The sequence below is a fragment of the Cyprinodon variegatus genome, unplaced genomic scaffold (assembly GCF_000732505.1).
Source record: "Cyprinodon variegatus isolate N-32 unplaced genomic scaffold, C_variegatus-1.0 Scaffold269, whole genome shotgun sequence".
Lineage (NCBI taxonomy): Eukaryota > Metazoa > Chordata > Actinopteri > Cyprinodontiformes > Cyprinodontidae > Cyprinodon > Cyprinodon variegatus.
This window is the reverse complement of record NW_015150722.1, coordinates 957,207-966,374: the sequence shown is the minus strand read 5'-3', so window position 1 is coordinate 966,374 and position 9,168 is coordinate 957,207. Positions and strand designations below refer to the sequence as shown.

The following is a 9,168-nucleotide window of genomic DNA, read 5'->3' as shown; positions in this document are numbered from 1 at the left end:
CTCTTAGTAGAAAAGCTGTTTGGATGTTATGCACAGCGTGATTCATCCTTGTTTGTATTGTGTGCAACCATTATATGAGTTCTTAAAATTCCCTTTATTAAAAACAGGAACAGATTTTTTCAAACGTTGGAGCTGATGCCCCTTAGCTGCAGCACTGCTTTGGTGTTGCATAGCAGCACGGCAGAAAAAGGAATGTTGTATTTCCAGTTGTTCCTGAGTGGAAGCCTAGTTGTGAAATGCTGCAAAATTATTTCCTTGTTTCTTGCAAGAAAAAAGTGGAACATTTGTCTTTTTAGGTTTGTTCGTCACACTAACAGCAGGATCTAAAAACAAATTGGAGTCACCACTCCCTGGCAAAGTTCATTCTGAAACTGGTCAGACTTAAAAGAAAAGAAAGTAGAAAAGGATATCTAGAATTGCAGCTGTATGCTGAACGTCAGCTATGCTTTTTCACATTTAATCCCAAAGAGGTTTAGCATTGTGGATTAGAGGGCATGTTGAGATTTTTAGCAAATGCCTTTGTTTAATAATGTATATATGAGGCCAGTTCAGTTCAAATGTTGTAAATAGTAAATATAACTGTTTAGAAAGAAAATTACCACCACAACTTACAGCTTTGACAGCTGTTGACAGATATATCCCACTGCTGAAATAAGTCATTACTTTCATATTAACGTAGTTCTTATAATTTGGTTGAGAACAACACAGAAACTTGACAGATTTCTCCTTCTCTATGTTGTATGATGATATATTTTGTGGGTTTTGGAATGAAACTACTTCTTTTTTGCAAATGTTCTCCACTCATAGCAACTTATATAAGTCAATCTTTTAAAACTTTACTGGCATGAATTATCATAGAACAGAAAACAATTAAACTTAAAACAATGCAAGTATAAATTGAGTAAAAAAGAACTTACCTTTCTCAGTATCTCCTTAGCAAGTGAAAAGTAAATCTGCTGTATGTGGGAGGAGCTACATGAGAGGCACAAGAAGACATGCAGTTTCTAGTGCCGCTGCTCTCTTAATTCTATTCTATTAATACAATAAATAAAAATTTGAAATTTCAAAGGGCTTCACAAGAATAAAAAAAAAAGTTAAAACGGCTCATTTAGCCAAAACCCTGTTTACATGAATATGTCCATAGGTGTATGTTGAATGTATCAGAATGTGTTTGAGTCAAGGAGAGAAGAAGGGAGGTCTTCAGTTCTGGTCTCCAGGACACTGTACTCCTTTTTGGGGATTTTCTCCTGCCTTCATGCATGTGACTTAAAAAAACAAGTGATTAACCAGCCTGATCCAAGCGTGCGGGAGCAAACAGAACATGCAAAACAGGTTAGAAAAGCTAATTATAAGGGTTTAACATGTATCTAGATTTTGGCAGTGGGTTCCCTAAAATAAGTACATAAAAACATTAAAATGTATTCAAAAATCAACAGAGAGTCAATGCAACAATGCAAGAACTGTGTTTGTGTTTCTATACATCAAATTAATAAATTTACAATGAAAACAAGAGAATATGTTTTAATTTGAAAAAAATATTTAAAATCCATTAGTTTTATAAAACTATTTTAGGTAGAATTGCAGCTTTAGTTATATATATTCAAATTGTTAAATGCAAACACTAACTCTAATTTTTATAGAAGCAAAAGGTTACAGAATATATACATATAATCCACTGTAAAAAGGGTAAATAATAGCAGAAAAAGATGCAAAAGTTTAATATCTTGTAAAAAATACTTTATTTCTACAAATAAAAAAATAATAAAACCTGTATTAGGGCCAGTTCCAATTGACCCAGATTTATTCTGCATGCTCCCATTCTCACCAAGTCCAGACTTTCCTGTGTTCTTGCCAAGACCAGAGTTCACGACAGCGCGAGTACGGACTCGCGTTCTTGTAAATTGAGAAACAGAATCAGTCATGCTTATCTCTACATATAAGCCGCAGCTTATTGGGGCTAAATCGACAGTTAAAGAGTTCCGAGTGTTGTCTGAGGGTGCCATGGAGACACTCCAAGACTGTTAATCAGTCAATCCAAGGAAGGCCCCAGGACCTGATAACATACCTGGGTGGGTGGATAAGGAGTGTGCAGATCAGCTGGCTGGTGTCCTCACAGACATCTTTAACACCTCACTGGTCTAATCCATAGTGCCAACATGCTTCAAGTCTGCCACCATTATTCCAGTCCCAAAGAAGCCTCAGGTCACCTCACTAAATGATTACCGGCCTGTTGCATTGACTCCAATCATGATGAGGAACCGCTCCACTGAGGACGCCATCTCTGCTGCTCTCCACCTGAGCCTGGCACACCTGCAGGAGAAGAACACCCAGGTGCGGATGCTGTTCCTGGACTTCAGTTCAGCTTTAACACCATCATCCCACAGCATCTGATGGGCAAACTGGAACAGCTGGGATTCAATAGACCACTCTCATTTGGGCATCTCTTCCCCAGGTCCAGCAGGTTCCATAATAGTTTCCTCCCCACTGCCATGGGTTATTTTATTGTATTGTATTATATTTATTGTAAAAAAAAAAAAAACTGAAATGTTAAAACTGTAAATATACAGTCATATGTTTATATTACTGTTTTTATATATTTTTTTACTGTTTTCAAGCCCTTTAAAAAATGAAATTGTCTGTAGAGCTGTTCTTAGCTAAATTTCTTTTTGTTTTTACTTGTCTATACAAAATAACAAAATAAATCTGTCTAAGTCTCATGTCTAAGTCAAATAAAGAGGACTAATGCAGAATGTTTGCTCTATTATGAATTAGTTTTTATGGTTTTCTAGGGGAGAGTTTGTCTCTCCAGTCACCTAGGCGTCTTCTTTAAAGAAAAAGATCATTGCTCAACTCATTAATGTATATATTAGGTAGAAGTATATATTCATTCAAAAATAAATGTGGTCTTCAGGGATTTATCTGGTAAATATAGATGTTGTGCTCATTTATTTTCTGGCGGGATGATTTTGATCAGTATAGATTGAGTTTTGGTGCCTATCAGTTTTCAGTTCACATGGCCCCTGCCTGACCACCCCAGGAACATTTACTGGAACCGCCACTGGTCGGGAGCCATGCTAACCTGGCCACCTCTGGAACTCCATTAGCCATCCCTCGGCCACCTCTGTTAAAATTTCCTAGAACCGCCACTGCTGACATAGCACCAGGATTTTAGTTTTTTAATTAATCTAAGAAAAGTACATTACTGTAAATATGTTTTTTCCAATATGTTAGTCTGTTTCTCACAGCAGGAGGTTTGGTGACAGCAGAGACACTGCTACATGTCAGATATTGATGGTGAACATTTCATACAACTTTATGTCCTGGACTATCCCTTTAATGCTGCAAAAAACTAAACCTAGGTTAATAATTTTTTCTAAAAATAAGTGCATTTGTTTCTTGAATTAAGCAAGTAAGTGAGACACTTTGCAAATTAAACAACATAAAAAAACAACAACTGCAGTCTCTTTCTTCCAAATGCATATTATCTGATTATCTTGTTTTATGAGTAAAGATGCTAATTCCATTGGCCCATCATCTTGTGTCTACTGAAATTAAGGATAAATACACTTATTTTAAGAAATATTTACTCATTTTCAGAACATTTTTGCAGTGAACTCTCTGACAGCTGCAAACCGTTTCCTGACTGTGGCTTTCTCAGCATCAGCATGATGAATATTATGTGGGCAGGACTTACGATATCTTATGTTGGAGTCATTTTTTTTGTGTCTTTTCTCACAAACGTAATAATTAAATCAGCGATTTTCAACCACTGATTAAGTAGTGATTATTCTGTGCAAAAATGTAAGATTTGCTGTGAGAAATTGCCCAATGTTTTCCTTTTGACAATTTAAAATGAATTAATCTTTGTCAGCTTTAACACATGGGCAGAGTAATGTTATACTCTTTCCGAATCCATTTGAATTGAGAAAGCTTCCTGGAGAGGTGGCGAAACGTCTTCAAATCTTGAAAACCAAGTCCAGTGGATATTTTTTGAATTTTTACGGAAATACTCTTTCTTGTCACTGGGTGGCAGCATGTTTGCATATTAAAAAGAAGATTCAGTGCTTCATGATGGAGCAATGGATGGACTTCAGACCCAGTTCTAACTAAATGAAGGCAAAGACTCATGGCAATATAGCAAAGGCTAGATATTTTTATTTTATTTACTTTTATGAATGCAAAATGCAGCAGGGAAATTCTGTTGTGCTCGATGTGCGGCGAAAAGCAATCATTAAGAATCGTGGTACCAAGTATGTTTAAGCTCACTCCTCCGGCTCCAAGTGCATTTTCACATTCTCATTTTTATTTTTAAGTGTTTTAACGACCAATGCTCCACCATTTTTCTCTGAGCTGTTTCATCCCTACTCAATTTCTAAGGTTTAAAGGAATCTCAGACGGGGAAGGGCCTTTTCTGCCTCTGCACATAAGAGAGGCTCCTTCAATGCCTATCTTTAAAACTCAGCTTCAAATGTACTTTTATTCTTTGGTTTTACTACTGGAGAGCTTTAGGGTTCCAAGGGTTCAAAGGTACACTATATCAATGCTTATGGTTAAAACATGCACTTGGTTAAGGATTAGAAAGGGTCTTTAAAGATGTTTTCTGGGGGTAATTTGGAAATTGTTTGTCAAAGGATGTTTTATAATCAGTGTATTATTTTTTAACAAATAATTTAGAGAAATTTCACAGTTTGCTAGATTTTGGTGATTCCAGTTATCTGACAAAGATTTGAAATGTTTTTTATTTAGCAATGGGATTTAACTGCAATCATACTTTCAGACACAATGTCCACTCAAATATAAATATGATGTATTTAAAGTAGAATTACCTATATATGCTTCTTGGTAATTCTAATTTACATTAGAACAACTGATATAGTTCACTTAGACAGATTCACAGAGGCTAGGCTACTTATTACTAATTCTACACTAATTTAAAGATTGACAAATTATATTTGTTTTGATTGTTGTAGACCTGTTTTCTGTGGTTCTGCTTAGACCCTCTTCTTTTGAGCTAATTTCCTTTTCTGTTATATCATTAACTGTGCAAAAGCACTTTCCAACACATGTTCTTGATCAAGGCTGGCTATATGCTGGGGCAGGAGGGCGCAGTGCCTTATCAAAAAATGCCTTGCCTCATCAAATTCAACGTGTAAAAATAACAACAAAACTAGGCTGCAAAAACATCTTAGCTGTAATGGGTCAAATAAAAAGACCGCAAACAAAAGAAGAAAAAAAGATTGCAGATCTTTTAGTTATCAGGCTCCTCTCTAAAACTGGAACCAACTATGAGGGATTGCATGTGAGTCAATGAGTCGATGCAATCAACTGGTTTTCCTTAGATAGAAAACTTTGAATTAATCTGACTGGATGAACTGGTGAACTGGAAAGTGCCTTGAGATGTGTTGTGAATTGGCGCTATATAAATAAACTGAATTGAATTGAACTACCAGTTTTATTCCGTGAGGCAGACATCCTGTCTACTTTTAAGGCAAGGCTTAAAACTTTCCTTTTGATAACGTTATAGTTAGAGTTAGTTAGAGTGGCTCAGGTTATCCTGAGCTATCTCTATTGCTATGCTGCTATAGGCATAGACTGCTGGAGGACATAGGGACCCCTTTCATTATTCACATTTCATTGTTTTGTTTCATTCTATCTATCTGCCATTCTACAGAATCTGTTAGTTCAATCTCTAACGTTCTGCTCTCTCTGCTTTTTCTCATAGTAGCTTCATCTGGTCTGTTCCTTTTTGACTGTGACTCCATCCTGGAGAGAAATATCAGCTGTGCTGCTGCCATCAACTCTTTTGTTTATAGATGTTCAAGCTCTACCTGTTTTTCAGTGTAGTCCTGTTTCTCTGACTGTGACTAACTGGATGTGCTCTCTTTCATCCTCTGATATGGGAGCTGGCTCGGAGCTCGTCTGCCTGGCTGCGTGTTTCCTGGATGGGGCCGCCTGTGGAGCTGGTTGACAGTTGCCTTTTGCATCTATGCTTCTTTTTCTATCTCTGCTTCTGTCTCCTTGAACCTCAGTCGGCCTCAGCAGATGGCCGCTCACACTGAGCCTGGTTCTGCTGGAGGTTTCTTCCTGTTAAAAGGGATTTTTTCCTCTCAACTGTCGCTACAAGCATGCTTAGTGTGAGGGATTGCTGAAGAGTCATGAGTCAATGCAATCAACTGGTTTTCCTTAGTTGGAAAAATTTGAATCAATTCCACTTCTATGATCTGGTTGAATTCTCTGTATAAAGTTCCTTGAGATGACGTGTTGTGAATTGCCGCTATATAAATAAACTGACCTTAAATTTTATCAACACTACTTTTGAATTTTATTTGCACCGCCACGTTTGTTGTGGAACACTGAGTGGCTAACAAAAGAGTGCCTAGAGCCACTCTACTCTTTTGGTTTCCGATTTCCGAGTTATGATATTGAGAAATACTGAAGCAGGCTTGACAGAAAAATAACTCTGCAGTTTTAATTCAATAAGTAAAATAGAAAATGTTAACACATCATAAAAACGGTGGACAACAAAATAGTATATGTGTACAAAAAAGGTTCTTAAGGAGAAAAAAGTCAATTTTGAAATGCCCCTCCCAGCTAGAATTGGAATAATGTAAAACAGCGCTAGAGGCAACAAGTTACACAGGGAAGAGGGGGCTATCTGAAGAATGGGGATACCCTCTGGAACAAATAAATCTCCAGAATTTGTAAGGGAATAACTACAGGCTTTAAGGTAGTGAGATCTAAGAGTTTAAATAGCATGTGGCCCAAGATTAACATCACACCAGAGGTAAACTCACAATTATATATCAAGAAGTTCTAGCTTTTTTTAAATAAGTACCATTGCTATTAATGACATGAAGAATAGATAAATATGTAGAGATATTTCCCTTACAGATTTATTCATGACAGGCCTGTGGGTTAAACAGGGCAGTCTTTATAGATCTAGAAGAGATTGTCCCTCACAAAATAAAGCAAATAAAATGAGTCTGTGTATCTGATGGTAAATGTGTTACATTTTTATTTTATTTATTTGGTAGTCGGGGTGGGGTAATTATTTCATATTTTTTCACATGTTTTGGTGTTTTTGTAAAGTTGTCTTTGTTTGGGGTGATTATTGTCATATGCAGTGTGCAAAGTCAATAATGATAGTATCCTATAACATGAATGTGTGAGGGAAATCCTAGAAAGGAGCAAAAGTTTATGATTAAATAAAAAAAAAAGAAAGAGAAGTAGTAGTTGGTTGAAAAGTGGAAGGTGAAAAGCTGTAATATTTTGATTGTTGAAAAGAGACGTTGAAAACCCAGTTTTTAATGTCTATTATTGAACTAAAGGGGACGAAATCAGACCAACCAAACATCCCAATTTTCATCAAATATTTCTGGAATAAATCAAGACTATGATGGACCGACCAGATTTAGCCTAAAAACCAACATTTAAATGACTTTTGGTGTTTGTTGGGTTTTATTTAGAATCAACCTAAAATGGTTAAAGAACAAGCAACTGAAATATAAGCTAAATATGGAATGAACAATAAAAACGGAGTCTTTAAAAGCCAATCTGAGAGATACTTTTTATTTCTTTAACCTCAAGAGCATAATTATCTGTACTTTAACTCTACAGATTCAGTAAATTCTCTTGTAGATGACAAACATACAGAAAAAGGCTGAGTTTAAACAAACTTTGGATATTGATGTGTAATTTAAAAAAAAGATAACCCAGGTATATTCCTGTCAACTTTACATGAGAGTTTCATGCCACAGTCGGTGGATCTCATGTTCCATATTCACATGAACCCTGTGTGTCCTCTTTCTGCCTCATCGGATCTGGTTTCCATATGGAAGATGTGACAGCACAGACCAGTTAATCCCCTGAACTCTTCTTAAAAGCCCTTCTTATGTGAGGGAACTCGAGGAGTCGGAATCAAAGTCAAGGGGTCGTGTTCTGCAATTGTGCAGCAGTTAACAGCTCCACCTAGCAGTTTGGCTGCTGCTGTGCTGACTGAAAACCGCTGAGCACAAAGCATGACAGGTTGGAACCTCTATGTGCTTGGCTCTGTGCTCCACAACTGGTCCCAGCAGAAAGAACCTTCTCAATTGCCGAGCCAAGACCACTGGGGTGATGAAAAGATAAACCCCCCCACACCCTGCTACCACCACTGCCACCAGACCTCATGCAGCGACTGAACATTTGTCAGCAATGACAGAGCTACATTGGGCCAAAAGGATATGAGTGGGAAACTTCAAAACCTGCTCATATTTCTGTGCAGGTGAAAGGATTTGTATAACACATTCAGATTTGATGGATTTTCCCATGTTCGGTGTGGACAGTCGTTTTTTGTTAACATCCTCAAATAATGAGGCTCTTATGTGTAGAGCCCCTTTTTCACCTGTGTTGCAGGGTCCTGTTTCCAGTTGTCAGGTAGGGATGCTGTGCAAACCATCTCCTCGTCTGTCCCAGGCTTATGGAGGAGCACTGACTTGCTGGCTTCAAGGAACCACGGTAAGAGCTCAACTATTGCAGCAGTTAGGCGAAGAAAAAAAAAACGCTTCCTTTTACCGTACATCAATAATCATGTAATGACACGGTAATAACATAGCAAGTTAATGGAGCTCATGGAGAACTTTTTAATGGTGCTGTGCTTCCAATTTTAGGCAGACATGGTAATTTCAGACTTCTTAGATTTCAAACAGATATTACCAGGTAACTCATTTATTTCACTGACAGCAATAAACGAACGTGCAATTATGTAGTAAAATGCAGTTTATCACTTAGCAATAAACAGAAAACCAAACCTAGAAGACGACAAGTCAATATTCTTACCTAAACTCTTATTTATATGTAAATTGAATTTAGCTTTATAATGCTTAAATTACCTGATCATAAGTTGCAATTTATTTTGTAAGCTGTTGGCAGGTGGAGGTCAATAATGGAAGCCTTTATGTGGTAATCTAATGGTACCACCAAAAGTTCCCATTGTTGCATAGTAACATACAATTGTAATAATTACATACAAGTAATCAATTTAAATCAACTCAGTTTATTTATATGGCGCCAATTTACAACAAATCTTTACAATTTAACCAGATTGATTCATTTAAATTCATCCAGTTTTCTATCTAAGGAAAACCAGTTGATTGAATCGACTCATTGACTTGATCCCTCACACTAAGC

At 36.9% G+C, this 9,168-nt stretch overlaps 1 protein-coding gene across 1 annotated transcript in view; it reads right to left on the bottom strand.

The window, feature by feature from the left end:
* The window catches only part of LOC107089872 (synaptotagmin-like protein 2), a gene marked incomplete at its 3' end in the record, with an annotated part of 32,942 nt that extends 31,982 nt beyond the window's left edge, over positions 1 to 960 (bottom strand). The window contains exon 1 of the mRNA XM_015382893.1: positions 918 to 960. The remainder of the gene's footprint in view (positions 1 to 917) is intronic.
* Between the last annotated feature and the right edge of the window lie 8,208 nt (positions 961 to 9,168).